This window comes from Lithobates pipiens, unplaced genomic scaffold (assembly GCF_037356315.1).
Source record: "Lithobates pipiens isolate NorthernLeopardFrog02 unplaced genomic scaffold, aLitPip1_a1.2 Scaffold_13, whole genome shotgun sequence".
Classification (NCBI taxonomy): Eukaryota; Metazoa; Chordata; class Amphibia; order Anura; family Ranidae; genus Lithobates; species Lithobates pipiens.
In genome coordinates this window covers 288,554,060-288,571,311 of record NW_027507718.1, presented here as the reverse complement: position 1 = coordinate 288,571,311, position 17,252 = coordinate 288,554,060, and the positions used below count along the sequence as shown (strand labels likewise).

At 43.6% G+C, this 17,252-nt stretch overlaps 1 protein-coding gene across 8 annotated transcripts in view; it reads right to left on the bottom strand.

The window, feature by feature from the left end:
* The window catches only part of ALPK1 (alpha kinase 1), a 181,023-nt gene that overhangs the window by 113,588 nt on the left and 50,183 nt on the right, over window positions 1-17,252 (bottom strand). For all 8 annotated transcript variants that reach the window (XM_077476734.1, XM_077476737.1, XM_077476740.1 and 5 more), the window contains exon 2: window positions 16,612-16,677. The gene's annotated coding sequence lies outside the window, so the exon portion shown is untranslated. The remainder of the gene's footprint in view (window positions 1-16,611; window positions 16,678-17,252) is intronic.

Below are 17,252 nucleotides of genomic sequence, written 5' to 3'. Positions count from 1 at the left end.
TTAAACTTACAGGATCACTGTGAGCATGACAGGTCTCTCAACGTCCTTATCTGTTATGCTCCGTACACATGATCAGAAATTCCACCAGCAAAAGTCCAATGAGAGTCTTTGGTCGGAAAATGTGATCGTGTGTATGCTCCATCAGACTTTTGCTGGTGGAATTTCGGCCAGCAAATGATTGAGAGCAGGTTCTCAATTTTTTAGTCGGAAAAAGTTCCGATTGGAAATTCCAATCGTCTGTACAAATTCCAACGCGCAAAATTCCTACGCATGCTCAGAAACAATTTGACGCATTCTCGGAAGCATTGAACTTAATTTTCTCAGCTTGTCGTAGTGTTGTACATCACCGCATTCTTGACGTTCGAAATTTCAGGGGGGGCGTGACCGGAAGTGCTGGGGAGAGGGCGCATCTCGGCTGAGCTCCGCCGGCCGGGAGTTAATCCTCATCCATCCGCCGTTCCAAGGCAAGATTCAGGCCGGCGGGCACCTCAGCCTACTCCTCAAGAGTCCCGGGAACGTTTTTATCCCGCTATTACTGCTCCGGTCCGGCCGGAGCCCCGCGATTAGGCCCGAGGCCTGCTGCATTGCCTGGACGCCGGCCGCCATCTTGCGGCCTACAGGGACGCCGGAGCCTCCGCGCTCGCGTACCGCGGGCCACGCGGACAGCGGTGACACGCACCCACCCAGCGGGTGTCGGAGGAGCCCCCCTGAGGCCTGGGAGTGGAATTCGGTGGAGGGGACTGGTGCTGGCAGCCTGCACACTACCACTGAGGACACACTGCAGACTGAGGTAGGCGGCCATCTTGGTACACCCAGTCCACCATTACAGGCCCCTCACACTTCTTAAGGCACTTTCTGCTCCCCCCCCTGTACTGCATACCATCCACTCAGTATATAGAGGCCCTGGAGGGCCTAGTGATGGACATGTGATAACGTACACCTTAACTGGGAGTGCATACGCGGTAGCAGGGAAAATGGCAACGTAATTCCCTAGCACCGCGCCGTCGGAACTTTACACTTGGCTGATAAGGCATATTCATCTAGCATTTCTTGTCACATCTGCCCCAACTACTGCATGCGCTTTTGGGCTACTGGCGGGTATGTATAATACACCCCGGAACCGTCCCCGCAACAGATCACAGCAGAAATCCTCTCCGGTCCGTGGGAAGGCGAAAGGGAAGGGTAAGATGGCGCCCGAACCCCCGGAACCTGATGACACCACACAGCACTCTGACGATAGCCTGTCACAGTTTCCCTCTAACCTAGCCAGCCCTGTGGACACTAACTCTGATGCTTTGCTACAGAAATTCCGCACCATAGTAAGGGACGAGATCACCTCGGCCTCTCGTAAACTGTCTGCTGAACTGGTGAAGGGTCTTAAGGAGCTAGGCCACCGCACTAATCAGTTGGAGGAACGGATGGACCTAACAACCACGGTACTGGAGGGTCATGAGGAAGAGGTGGAGAAACTGAATGCGGAACTTGTAACACTCCAGGACAAACTTGAGGACTCGGAAAATAGGGCCCGCAGAGGAAATTTGCGTATTCGCGGCCTCCCAGAGACCATTACGGATCTCCAGGGTACAGCTACAGCATTCTTTCAGGAGCTTGCGCCTGATATTCCCACGGAACGCCTGGAATTCGACCGGATCCATAGGTCCCTCGCTCCCAAACCAACTGAGGGCCCCCCCAGAGATGTGATTATAAAATTTCACTTCTACAGAACCAAGGAACGACTTCTCCAGGCGGCCAGGGAATTACCGGACATTACATTCCAGGGAAACTCCCTCCAATTGTTCGCAGATCTTTCCCCGGTCACTATCGCTAAACGGCGGGATATGAAGCCCTATCTGCAAATCCTGCAAGCCAGAAACATCCGCTACCGGTGGGGGTTCCCCTTTAAACTATCCTTTTATCATTTGGGACGTCAGTTTCATGCCTCATCTTTACCGGATCTGAGGCGGCAATTCCAGGAGCTACAGTTTGACCTCCCTCCTTCTCAACCCGAAGCAGCAGTGGCCCGACCGGGTCCCTCTCGGGCCCCACCGAGATCCTCACAATCCTCACAGCACGGATCCCAAGCCCTCCGCACTCTCAAGGCTCAGAGGTTTCATGAAGCCTCTACAGACGGACATCGCTAGAAACATGTTGTCCCTACCTTTTGCAAGTTTGTGCTTTGTTTTTGTTCTTTTTCCCTGCCTTTGTACAGCAGAGAGACCTCAGCCTCTTGAACAAGCTGCGACTAACGCCACCAGGAGACTGGAGCAAGACACCTCCGACCCACAATACTGAGGGGTGGTAAGCTGGTCGGTATTTGATTACAGTCAGACTGTGCTGGTTTTCAACTCTGGACGGTAAAGATCCACCTTGCCAGCTGCTGATGACTGGCAGGGAACCTGTTTTGGTCCTTTTATTTTTTATTTTTTATTTTTTGGACAAATGATGCACTTTTGGTATTGACTGCCGCCCCCTCCCCCCCCCCCCCCCCCGATTGCATATGCTTTTTCAAATCCTCATTCCCTTTTCTACCCCCCCCCCCTTTTTTTTTTTTTTTTCTTTTTTTATTTCTCCTCTTCCCCCCCCCCCCTCGCCCCTCATGGCCCTGATCTCTGTATACTGAGGCATTGTTTGGGTTCCACTTAGCTGACACCGGGTTCATATTGATTATTTATGGACAGGGGGTCACCACATGTATTGACCTGTTTTTTTTTGGGGGGGGGGAGGGGGATGGTGAAATTTTTCTCTTTTTGTCTTTAGTTATTGTTTTCAGTTTTTTACTAGCTCTTGGGGTTTACATCTATATGCCATTGTTGACATGTTCTTTATATTCATGGTTATGGTTTCAGTTAAGCCAAGTGGTCTCCGACGGACCACTGCACCCTCATGATGTGGTACTTGATCCGAACTAACGTTCGAATCAACACCCGACCAGGTAGTGGGATGGTTAACCCACGACTCATAGCAACTTTAATGTTACAGAGTTATTTGTTCACAGCATTGCATGACTCTACTACCTTTCCTGATGTGATACCTTACTTCTTTCTTCCCTCTCTATCTTCACTGCTTCTATCCCTTTTTTTCCCCTCTGGGTTCGCAGGGCGTGTGCTCTGGTTCAAGGTTGATGGCCATTCAGTGCGGTCCCAATGACGATTAACTGGTTGTCCCTGAATGTTCAGGGCATGAACTCACCCCATAAGAGGGTGAAGATTTTTAAATATCTGCGCAAGCAACAAATTGACATTGCTTGTTTACAGGAGACACATTTTTCCGAGACCTCTCATCCTAAGTACTTCGATGCTCAGTTCCCTCAGGTATTTTTCGCAAATGCTCCCACTAAACAAAGGGGGGTTCTCGTGGCTTTTCGAAAATCTGTTCCATTTAGTTGCACTAAACAGATTGCAGACCCTAACGGACGGTACCTTTTGCTCCAAGACACCATTCATGACACGGAGGTTACCATACTTACGTACTATGCCCCGAATGTAAATCCGGGGCCTTTCTTGACCCATGTCTGCGCCCTGCTTATGTCACACTGCAGGGGCACCCTCCTTCTTTCGGGTGACTCGAATCTTATATTAAATCCCAAACTAGATAAGCATCCGCCCGAGAGAAATGGACAATCGGCGGGGGCTAAGAAATTTGCGTCCTCCTTACTGGCGCTGGACTTGGTCGACCTGTGGAGGGAGTGTCATCCACAGGGCAGGGACTACACCCATTACTCTCACCCCCATCAGGTTCACTCACGGATAGACCATATGTTTATGCTCAGACGTCATCTTCCGTTGGTGGTATCGGCTTCAATTTTGGCTGTCCCTTGGTCGGATCATGATCCAGTGTTAGTAGTCTGTCACTCTATCCTAGATAGACCTCGGTTTTCTCCCTGGGTGATGAATGATTCCCTTCTTTCACATGCGGGGGTGACAGCAGATATTGTTAAGGCTTCGGAGGACTACTTTCGTGAAAATTTGGGCTCGGTGCAGTCTCCGGTGGTCCTTTGGGAGGCTTATAAAGCGGTGTTGCGGGGTCGGATAATTGGTCTGGCTTCGGCCCGTAAGAGGGCTAGAGAAGCAAAGCAGAAAGAGCTTGAGTCCCGATTGGTGTCTCTATCAGAGAACTTTAAACAATCCCCCACTCCGGGCAACCGCAAGTTGCTGGAATTAGCTAGATCGGAGCTTGATCTGTGTCTCACGGAGGGCGCTGAGCGTGTATTGCGCTGGTCCCGCCAGAGGTGGTATGTGAGAGCAAATAGGCCAAACCGTATGTTAGCTAACAGACTCCGAACCTTTGCTCCTAGATTGAACCCGATAACCCTACGGGATCGACACAATGTCCTATCGGGAAACCCAAAGCATGTCCTGGAGGAATTCGCGTTTCGCCTTGCGAAGCTATACGAGGCACCAGTGGGGAGTGTGGCTCGGGGCACGGCGGACTTCCTGGAAAGCCTTTCGCTCCCATCCTTAACGGAGGCTCACGTTACCCTCATGGACAGAGATATTCTGCTCTCCGAAGTTCTACAAGCAATAAAAGAACTCAAGGTGGGCAAACGTCCTGGGCCTGACGGGTATACTGCGCTTTTTTATAGGAAGCTGGCATCGGTGATAGCTCCCCACCTGGTGGCAATGTATAATTCGGTGAAAAACGGCTATCCTCTCACCCCTGATCTTCTGACAGCAAATGTGGTGATGATTCCTAAACCGGACCGTGACCACTCATTTTGGGCCAATTTCAGGCCTATCTCACTCATTAATGTAGATATGAAACTCTTGACAAAAATCCTGGCGAATCGATTAAACTCTTTTCTTCCCCGGTTAATAAAAAAAGATCAGGTGGGCTTTGTACCTCAGAGACAGGCGGGAGATGCAATACGACGTATAGTTCAACTCCAACATATAGCCCAGACTCGCTCTCTGGAATCCATGCTTCTCTCCCTTGATATAAATAAGGCCTTTGACTCCTTATCCTGGCCCTATCTCATGTCTGTCCTACGGCATTATGGATTCGGGACTTCCTTTATGGCTTGGATGTCTGCCCTATATGATTCCCCTCGAGCAAAAGTTAAATATTATGGATTTGAATCCCCCATGTTTAATGTTAGTAGGGGAACCCGTCAGGGGTGTCCACTGTCTCCCCTTCTTTTTGTGTTGGCACTGGAACCTCTGGCGGAGGCAATCAGAGCTCATCCAGATATCAAGGGCATAGAAATAGCAGGTTGCCCCCACAAGATTTCCTTATTTGCAGACGACATTCTTCTTTCTGTCACCTCTCCTAGAACTTCCCTGCCAAATTTACACGCATTGTTGCAAACCTTTGCGTCTCTCTCAGGACTCCAGATTAACTCATCTAAATCGAAGGCATTGTCGACTAACCTCTCTGCGGAGTTACTGAGGGACTTGCAATCGGCCTTTCCTTACCAGTGGGTCTCCTCCTTGCCTTATTTGGGAATCCATCTCACATCAACATATCAGGCTTTATATCAGGCGAATTATCCACCATTATTCACGAAATTAACGGATATGTTGACGGCGTGGTCCTCTTTGCCTCTTTCGTGGTTTGGGAGAATAACGGCCGTCAGAATGGCGTACCTTCCGAAGCTACTTTACTATTTTAGGGTTCTCCCCGTCCCGATTCCCTCCCACGTCCTCAATACCCACCAGCGTAGGATCCTGCAATTTATCTGGGGATCGTCTCGCCCCCGTATTAATAAACAAATCCTGTTTGCCAGCAGACGTGATGGGGGCCTCTCGGTCCCGAATATAAGAGACTACTATGTAGCTGCCACCATTGCTCCGCTCTCTCACCTCCATGAGACGTATCAACTCCCGCTATGGGCGGCTATTGATCTGCTTGAGACTGACCCCATCCCAATCTCTTCATTACCATGGCTCCCACCTGTACATCGCCCTAAGATAACGGGGCCTTGTATGATTCATACGCTGCGAGTTTGGGACTCGGTGAAGTACTCGGCGGGACTGGCTTCCCCCCATCTCCCACTGTTGCGGCTTTTGCGTTGCCCGCTTTTCCCTCCGGGTCTTGATCACCCAGCGCAATTCAAGTGGTGGACCATTAATGGATTTGGCGACGTACATTCCTTGCTTACTCCCACTAGGATTTTAACATATAATGTTCTGCGCTCGTCGCATGACCTGCCGCTACGAGAATATTACAGATATCTGCAGATCCGTCATTTCCTCCAGAGTCTCCTTAGATCGCAGGATGCCCCTTACAGGTTGACACCGTTTGAGAGCATCTGCAGATCCAGGCCCCATTCTCCTGGTCTGATATCTATGATTTACTCAGCTCTGATCTCTAAGAGAAGACCTCCAGTGCGGACTTATCATTTGCAATGGGAGAGGGAGTTTGGGAGGAAGCTGGATCCGGAGGACTGGCGGGCAATGACCCTAACCATATCCAAATGCTCACGCAACGTAGTAATTCTGGAAAATGCATATAAGGTGTTATACCGGTGGTATTACACCCTGGTGCGCCTGGCTCGCTTTGCCCCATCCTATTCCCCTCTTTGTTTCAGGGAATGTGCACAAGAGGGCACTATGGCCCATATTTGGTGGACGTGCCCGCGGGTGTGCAGACTATGGGTCAGGGTGTATGCATTGCTCCGTAGCCTGCTTCGAGTAAATCTTAAAAGGGATCCGTTTGAGGCACTCCTTGGCAAACCAATCAATGCGCTATTGCGCCCAGAGCGCCAATTGGCGCAACATCTTTTTACTGCAGCTAAATTGACAATAGCCAGAGCATGGAGAACCCCAGCCCTGAGCTTCGAGGCAGTTAAGAATCGGCTAAATGAGGTTATGGTCAACGAAAAATTGTCTTCTGTTCTTTCTGACACTCATGCCAAGTTTCTACGTGTCTGGCAGCCCTGGATCGCGTATCATTATTCTCCTAGATTCGATGTCGCTATATTGTCATTGTAAGAATCGGCTGTGCATACCCTGTGAGCCCAATCTCTTCCCCCCCTCCCCTCTCTCTTCCTCAACCTCCCCCTCTTTTTTTCTTCTCTTTCTCTCTTTGCTCTTTCCAATTTACAGTAGATGGTTACTATGGGCTGTCAAAGTATTGAACGACAAGCTTCTGTAGCAGTCATGTGAACACCCGGGTCCACGCGGACACAGAAAATGTTGGCATCGTTTGGGCAACAGCCTGCTTTACTTAATATTATACTGTGAAACACCTGAACTGTGATTTGTATGAAAGCCTATTGTATTCGAATGCACTTAATAATAATAAAAACTTTTGTAAAAGAAATTTCAGAGAACTTTTCTGTGACCGTGTTAATGCAAGACAGCTTGAGAGGAGTCCCGTTGTAATTCCGTCGGAAAAACCACCAGAGCTTTCCCGACCAAAATTCCGATCGTGTGTACGTGGCATAACCGTTAGCTTACCATATACAGTGACATTTTCACCCGCTAACACGGAAATTGTTTGACTATATTACAGTCACCCTCCATTTATTATCATCATCTTTTCAATGTAAAAATTGTTAGAAAGACAAAGTAACACATTATACAATACCCTGGTGTAAAAAAAAGCAAATTACATTGGTCTATGACATATTTGTTGATTTTTTTATGTGTGCCTTATTGTTTTATTATTATTGTATTAACCTGTAAACCTTGAGTTGATAAAGCACTGTCAAAATAAGTGTACATGCATGTACATTACTCTTGGAAATCAACAACATCAAATCACATTAATAATTGCGTTTTATTATTATAACTTGATTTTTCATATTTTTATAGAATCAACCTAAATATCAATGTAAAGTAATATCACGCATAGTTTTACAGAGCAAAACAAACCATTTGCATCTTTCCCTGCGCCAAATCAGTTTGCAATCTAGTTTGAACCTATTTAATCTACTAATATGTTTTTCGGAGGAGGACAAGTACTTGGAACAAACCCAGGCAAACAATGGCGGGGGTGGGGGGGGGGGGTGTACAAACTCAATCCAGACAGAACTGATAATGAAAATTGTACCCAAAGCCCTGATCCCTGGACACAAGAAAATTGAGTGTATGGCAGAAAATTGGCAAAATGTGTGAAAGATCAGCACAGGTTTCTATGATTGTTTCGCTTGCATTGGTCTCATGTTCATCTACTGTTCATGCTGATAATGGAGTTCCTAAAAACTTTTTTTTTTTTTTTAACTATATACTGGTTGACACTAACTATGCATTACAAATGTTGCAAACGTGGATGCACCTTAACACATCAATATAATTGTACTGGCTTAATTTTTTACATTCCTTCTAGATCAGCTTTAATCCTACTTACTGGAAGCCTTCCTACCTACAGTATGTACTACTAGCATACTATGGGCATCTTCCATTTACAGTAACAGAAGGGTTACTGGATTACTTTATAAAATAGCATGCATTGGGACGGCCTTGTCTTGCGAAAAAAAAAAAAAATTTGCCTATGAACTGCCATGTTACCCGAATAGAACTGTATAAAATAATTTCATTTCTGATACTTTTTTGACTGAGCATACTAAGATGTCTATATCACACACTTGTAATAATAATACAGCAGAATTTTTTATATTTTATTATATGATTATATAATATTATATAATATAATAAAATAATAGGAATTCAATTATAGTTTTCGTTTTGCTGATCATTTACAGTATCTCACAAAAGTGAGTACACCCCTCACATTTTTGTATGTGGGGTGTACTCACTTTTGTTGCCAGCGGTATAGACATTAATAGCTGTGTGTTGTGTTATTTTGAGGGGACAGCAAATTTTATACAAGCTGTACACTCACTACTTTACATTATAGCAAAGTGTAATTTTTTCAGTGTTGTCACATGAAAATATATAATAAAATATTTCCAAAAATGTGAGGGGTGTACTCACTTTTGTGAGATATTGTATATACACACATAACATGGGTAACCGGCACAGTGGAGTTCGTCTGCTTAGGTGCTGTATTCTAGTTTGTTTGTCAGCATGATTTTATTTAAGGGAAGAAATGAACACAGTAGGGGACTTTTCACTGGAAAACACAGGGAGAAACAACTCTATGCAGACAGAAATGGGACATTCATCCAGGGCTTCAGTATGGCACAACAAGAATACCAGATACTTTGCAATGCTCAACTGCTTACGAATTTAATAATGGAAAGCAAATTTGCTAAGCCCATCACCTTAAATCCCATACACACTATTAGATTTTCTGCAGATTTTTGTCTTCAGATTTACCAAAACCATATAATATGAGGTCAAACCTTAAGCTCTTGTACACACGGTCGGAGATTCCGACGGAATGCGTCCTATCGGACCGTTTTGTCGGATAATCCGACTGTGTGTGGTCTCCATCGGACTGTTTCCATCGGAGTATCCGACGGACCAAGTTTTCCAACTTGTCTGTAAAATTTTCCGACAAAATGGTCCGATCGGACATACTCCGATCATGTGTAGCCTACTCCGACGGACAAAGTGCCAGATTTTTGTCTTCAGATTTACCAAAACCAACAATTTTCCGACAAAATGGTCCGATCGGACATACTCCAATCATGTGTAGCCTACTCCGACGGACAAAGTGCCACGCATGCTCAGATCAAATTCCTAGACCAAAGCTATTGGCTACTAGCCTGAACGTAGTCCCGTCGTAACGAAATAACGTCATCACGTTATGTACAATCGGATTTTCCGACAACTTTGTCCGACCGTGTGTATGCAACAGTTTCGGACAAAATCTGTCGGACAAAATCCAACGGATTTGGTTGTCAGAATGTCCGACCGTGTGTACAAGGGCTAAGAGTTTCAATTTGTATGGAATCAGGCAGGCCCTTGCACTACATGGTTTTGGGTGAATCTGAAGACAAAAATTTGAAGAAAATCTAATAGTGTGTATGGTGCTTTAACATATGTAAAAAGGATTGATCCATTTTAGCTCCATAGCGATCAGATTTCTTAACACTAACCACTGTAATTTATCTGTGGTATAAATTCTATAGTCACATAGGTTAAAAAAAATAAAATACAAGCCCATCTAGTTCAACCAACAAAAAAAAAATAGAAAATATGCACATATCCATATGCACAAACCTATACCCACATTTGATCCAGAGGAAGGCAAAAAACCCTATAAAGCATGTAAAGTTACTAAAAATGTGCCACCTGTCATTTGTAAAAGAGTGAATTAAGTCAGTCTCGATCACAATCTGGTCTATGTGGGCCAAGCTAATGTGGCAAACCATTCTCCAAAAGTTTGGGTATGAACAGATACAAGCCCAAAGCAATTCCTAAGGCTAGGGGCTTCTGCGACCTATGCTACCCCAAGTCTTGGTTGAAATCTATTGTTAAAGAAATTGGTCATTTTATTTGCCTAATATGACATTCCTCTCATTAGACATGCCTGCCAGTCTCCTTGGGAGCATTTCAGCTGTATTTCAGACAATAATCATTCATCACGTACAATGCCAAAAATCAGTACACCTGTTTTCCCCATGTGGTAACAATAAAAACGTATTATAATGTTTCTTTTTTCCTGAAAAATGTATTTCCTACCAATAAACAGAATGGGTCGATCCCCAAAATTTAAACCATTAAAACCAAATTTGGCAATAACTAACTTACTGGCTTTAGTAAAACACATATCTTTAACATCAAAGATGCCTTTGAAGTGACTTAAGCCTTAATCCATAAACTGCTCGGGCACTTCCTCTCTAGCCACAGTAGTCTCTTGTCAAATAAAATGGAAGTTAAGGAAATTATCTCTATCTGTTAAAGTCCAAAAGAACCTATCAACTAATGACAGACTTGTCACAAATGACAATTGAGGCAAATTGTTAGGCGGGCGAGGCCTAACGATTTAAGAAATAATCTAGCGGGCTGCACTAATCTGGTCATCCACCTCTACACTCAATACGAGTCAGATGGCGGCCTGAAAACAGCTAGGTCTTTGTCAATGTTAAAAGAGCCTAGAAGGGCTTGTCTTTCATGAATATGTATTGGCAGCTTTGGGCCTTTGCAGACAGAGCCTTGTGAAGGATGGTATACAAACACAGACACTGCTTAAGCTGACTGACCCAAGCCTATGCCAAAATTTGGGAAAATAATGAGAACCCACGCTTCTAGGAGAATCCTTCTCAGCTTGGGGATTTGTCTTGGTGTCTTTATTTACCAACTTTTATTACCAGCTCCTAAGAAATCTTTATGAGGCGAGAGGAAAGAAAAGACACGTGACCTGACCAGGGCCTGTAAAACTTTCTGACAACATAGCATTTTCAAGGCGAAACATTTACCTAGGGATTTCTCATTTAATTACTGGCACCCTATTTTACATATTAGCGCATTTGTAGTTCTCAGGACTTTCAGACTATTACTAACCATTTTTCAAGCTACTTACTCAATAAAAAAGGATCTGGAGATACAAATATTTATTTTTGCAAATGAGCCAGGTGTGGTTTAGCCTTGTTGTACTGTTTGTCTGCACAAAGTCTTTGCCACCTGGCCTTGACTATAATGCGGGTGCTGGCGAAAATAAAAATGTTGGCTTAAAGTTGAACTCCAGGCAACCCGCTAAATAAACATTCATAAACGAATGAATGAAATGGTACCACATACGTAGTAGAATCTGAAGGCGCATTGATAGCTGGGATCTGTAGTTAGAGGAGAGTGGTGACAGCAATATATTTGCACTGCTCATACCCACAAATTGTAAGCGAAGGGAAAAGAACCCGTTGGGGGTGCTTGGAGGGATCATTTATGAGACCAAAGATGATATGGGAAAGTAAATTCCAATAAACAACTGTGGTGTAGTAATGTATGCAGGATTAAGACGTTAGTGAAGATGAAGCTTTTGGTGACACTTTAACGGTACCGCTTGCAGACCGCCTAACGTACATGTGAAGTGGCAAAGTGGCCTTAGTAAAAGCAGCACCTATCACACACATTACACATATATAGTCACACATTTAACCCTTTGATTGCACTAGATTTTAACCCCTTCCTACCCATAAACAGAATGGGTTAATCCCCAAAAGTATTGGGACGCCTGCCTTTAAACGTACATGGACTTTAATGGCATCCCAGTCTTAGTCCGGAGGGTTCAGTATTGAGTTGGTCCACCCTTTGCAGCTATAACAGCTTCAACTCTTCTGGGAAGGCTGTCCACAAAGTTTAGGAGTGTGTCTCTGGGAATGTTTGACCATTCTTCCAGAAGAATATTTGTGAGGCCAGACACTGATGGTGGACGAGAAGACCTGGCTCGCAGTCTCCTCTCTAATTCATCCCAAAGGTGTTTGTTTTCGGGTTGAGGTCAGCACTCTGTGCAGGCCAGTCAAGTTCCTCCACCCCCAAACCCACTCATCCATGTCTTTATGGACCTTGCTTTGTGTGCACTGGTGTGAAGATATGTTGGAACAGGAAGGGGCCATCCCCAAACTGTTCCCACAAAGTTGGGAGTAGGAAATTGTTCAAAATGTCTTGGTATGTTGATGCCTTAAGAGTTCCCTTCACTGGAACCAAGGGGCCAACCTCAACCCCTAAAAAACAACCCCACACCATAACACCCCCTCACCAAATGATTTGGACCAGTGCACAAAGCAAGGTCCATAAAGACATGAATGAGCGATTTTGGGGTGGAGGAACTTGACTGTCCTGACCTCAACCCAATAGAACACCTTTGGGATGAATTAGAGCAGAGACTGTGAGCCAGGCCTTCTCATCCAACATCAGTGACTGAACTCACAAATGCGCTTCTGGAAGAATGGTCAAACATTCATATAGACACACTCCTAAACCTTGTGGACAGCCTTCCCAGAAGAGTTGAAGCTGTTATAGCTGCAAAGGTTTATCTTAGGGAGCCAATAACAAAATCATTCAACTTTATATCATTCACCAAACATACCTAACTCCACTTCGCTTGTTGGCTATGGGCGATACCCCCACTTCAAACTGTCCACAACTGGGAGCTGATTTTTATCATTTAACGTGAACATGCCCATCTCCAGTTCCACTCTCCCCTGATGTATATCTTTTAGGATTACTGAATGAGGAGCTTTGGCCTAGATATGCTAGGATTTTCCTGAAACAAAAAAAGCACCTATTTTTGGCATGAAAACAAATAGCGCTTAAATGGATGCCAGCCTCTCCCCCAATGGAGAATTGCTGTTAATCAGAATCTCCTTTATGAAAAATTAATATGTGAACACAGAGCAACACGCAAATACTATAAGATATGGGGGTGTGGTCTATCTCAACCCAAACGGGAATATGTTATGTGTTTCAACCTGTTTAGGGTGGGACATGTAACATGTTCCCACTGCTGAAGCTTCTTGCCGATTCCCCCCTCATTGTGACAGTGGCCCAGGGATCTTCTGCCCACGCCTGCTGTCACAGTTTGCCCACACAACTGCGACATTCATTTACAGAGATCTGTGAATGAAAGAACTAAAAATAAAAAATTAAATGTCAGCCTTTACGGCTGATGGCTTGTAGTTCTCAATTAACTACGAGGGTGCTAGTGAGCGCTTTAGGTATTTGATCTTTGTGTAACTGCCAGCCTGTACGAGGTATGAGCAGACAGCTAGTCTGCAGGAACCTGAGATTGCACGGGCTCCTGAAAAAAAGAAATGCAAATTTTTTTACCTGAAAAAAGATGTGCAATTATTATTTTTAGAAACATTAAATTATCCTTTAACTGCTAATTGCTGACCTTGATTTATGTTAACCACTTGCCGACCGCTGTCAGCAAATATACGTCGGCAGAATGGCATGGCTAGGCAAAGCAACGTATCAGTACGTTACTTTGAATTGCCCACCGGTGGCGCACGCCTGCCGCGAGCTCCGTTACCATGCCCGTGGGATCCGCGGACTCAATCGCCGCTGGGATACCCGAAATCGTGTCAGGGAGCTGAAGAATGGGGAGATGCCGATGTATACAGGATCTCCCCGTTCTGCCTAGTGACAGGACATTGATCGTCTGCTCCTTGTGATTGAGAGCAGCGATCAGTGTCGTGTCACTACTAGCCCATCCCCCAGACAGTTAGAATCATTCCCCCAGGACACACTTAATTCCTCCCCGTCCCCTAGTGGTTAACCCCTTCACTGCCAGTGACATTTTTATAGCATTGATCGCTGTATTAATGCCAATAGTCCCAATAATGTATCAAAATTGTCCTATGTGTCCGCAATAATGTCGCAGTCACAATAAAAATCGCTGATCACCGCCATTACTGGTAAAAAAAAAATATTAATAAAAATGCCATAAAACTATCCCCTATTTTGTAGACGCTATAACTTTTTTTTACCAAAAATATGTAGAAGAATATGTATCGGCCTAAACTGAGAGAAAAAAAGGCTTTTTTATATATTTTTGGGGGATGTTTATTATAGCAAAAAGTAAAAAATAATGTGTTTTTTTTCAAACTTGTCGCTCTTTTTTTGTTTATATAGAAAAAAATAAAAACTGCAGAGGTGATCAAATACAACTAAAAGAAAGCTCTATTTGTGGGGAAAAAAGACATCAATTTTGTTTGGGAGGTGCATTGCACGACCGCGCAATTGTCAGTTAAGGCGACGCAGTGCCGAATCTCAAAAAGTGCTCTGGTCAGGAAGGGGACAAATCCTTCCGGGGCTGAAGTGGTTAAATAGAAGCATCTGTGGGAGATGTGAATGTATCTAATTGCTTTCAGATGATTGCTATTGATTGTTGGATGCACACAGGAGACAAAGTTTGCTAATGCCCCGTACACACGATACGAAAATCGTACGGAAAATACCGCTTTCGATGCGATCGTACGATAATCGGATCGTTAGTACAGAGCTTTCGAGAGCCGATTCGAACAGTACATCCGATATTATTCTATCGGACGTGCACAGAAATTTTTTTCGTACGATGCCAGATCGTACAATTTTCGTGTAATCAGTACAGCTATCGTTCGAAAATGCAATACAAATGCATTACAACACATGACATCACGTACGAATTTTTTTTATGTCGTGCGGGAATTTTCGTGACTTTAGTAAACTCATCAGATTCGATCTGAGATTAGCATGCAATAAAAAACGGACGTTCATTCGTCCGATAATCTCATCGTGTGTATGGGGCATTAGGCTCTCTGTTTATTGACGTTCTGTCACACTGTTTTACAATGGGTATTGGCACTTTGTGAATATTTGTACCCTGCCATTGAATTCTTTGGTAATAAAAAGTATTAAAAAATAAATAAAATCTTAGGGTCATGCTCATAAGTGATCACCTGGATCTTCAAACACTCACAATCATTGCTGAGTCTATACAGGATGGTCCTGAGTTACCTCTGTGATGGCTCAGAGCACACTAAATGCAGCATACACAATGTGAACAAGTGCTGTGGTATATTTCAACAGAGGTACAGCACTGTGTCAGGCAACATGGCTGCAGTGACACCTTATATCATATATGCATGACAGCCATTGTTCATTACAACAGTGAATGGAGGCCATCAGACATGATTATTACTATACAGGATTTAAATAGCGCCAACAGTTTACACATCACTTTACAATTACAATACAGTTCAATACAAAAGGAATAGGAGGGCCCTGCTCATGGAGACATGCAACGTAACATGCACTAAGCTCCATTTTGTAAGATGCAGCTATTATTTCATCTTCAAGGTGTCTCAGTGGGGCTAACTCAAGTATTTTGCTTGATTATTACAACATGGTTGGGCTATGTAGGGGTCCACTAGAAGAAAATAATATAGAGGGCAATACCAATCATGAGAACACTCACTAGCAATCACAGAAATCTCGGTGTAACTGGACACTAATTTTTTTATTTAATTTTTCTAGGAGGAAAAGGAAAGGAACCTCTCAATGCGTTTACACAGCATTCACATTATGTCAAGTATGAAAAAAGATCAGACACCTCTACAGTGTCAACCAGACAGAACAACATAAGAAAAGTTGATTTTAGAAGAAAGGTGTGAGCGGATCAAAACTTTTTTTTTTTTTTTTTTGCAAATCTTTGATATTCCGGTAAGTTATTTTGGCTCCTGTCTAAGTTGACTCTAGTATGTGTGTACAAGTATGTATGCATGTGAAACAGAATGTAAGCTCCTTGAGGGATTTCCAAATACCTATAATAATATTACTCTACAAGTGCTGTACAAGATAGAAAAATAAATGAAACACTGCCATCTTCAGGACAAAAAGGAGAATGTTTTGTTTTTTCTTGTATTGTGTTTCTTGTATTGTATTTCTTGTATTGTGTTTTGTAAAAAGACCAAAACAGTTTACTGCTTATCTTAAATCATATTCCTTTCTGAGAAAAAGGATAGGAATTTAATTTATTATTTTGGTTTAGTTACCGTACAACAATAGATCTAACTTTTGTTTTATTCCCGTTGTTTAAAAAGCGAAATATGATGATGAAAATTTCTACATTTAGGAACATGAGTACTTGTCAACAAAGATAATGCTAGTTATATTTCTGGAAAACACTGAATAAATCGGGCCAGCAAAAAAATCTCAAATATTTTTAAATACATTTGTATTATCATACTCAGAATAACACAGAGCAGCCAGTTCAGACACGTTACCTTGGTTTATGTAAACACATTCATTACTAATAACAAGGGCATTGATTTTCACTTACCTTACAAACAGTTTACACAGAGATGAACGTATATCTGTCATATCATTTTTGTCAGTACATTTGGAGCTGCAAAAAAAAGTAAATGAAAAAGTAAAGTAAAAGTAAGTAAAGTAAAAGTAAGTAAAAGTAAATAAATAAAATGATAGGTCAGAAGAACTGTGAACAGTTAATGTGGACCTGAACTCCAGAAGGGAAAATAATGCTGTGTTTTAGGAAACATCTAGAATTGTTAATTGTGCAGAAATAGTACCTTGAAAAAACGTACATGTTGCCTGGACTACCTCTGGAGAAACAGAAGATGTCCTAGTATGCGAGTATGCCTGGGCATTCTTGTGTTTACAGCCCCATAGCTGTATATCTGCAGTGTGAGATCTAAGGCACTGCTGCCTCTGACTGCTAGTTGTGGGGAATTTGTTCCCTGAGAGAGTTAGGGAAGTCAATGCTAAGCTCCCTGTTCTCTGTGCTGGAAGCAAAACACTACCAAGATGGCCCCGTCCTCCTTACATACTTTACAGAACAATGGCAGTAATGAGGAAAGATTAGCTGCAGCAAGATTACAGGTAATGCTGGCGACTAGTCCTTTCAGCTCGGCACAGCTTTTGGAGTTACTTTCCACAGTAAAAGGAAACATATCATGTAGA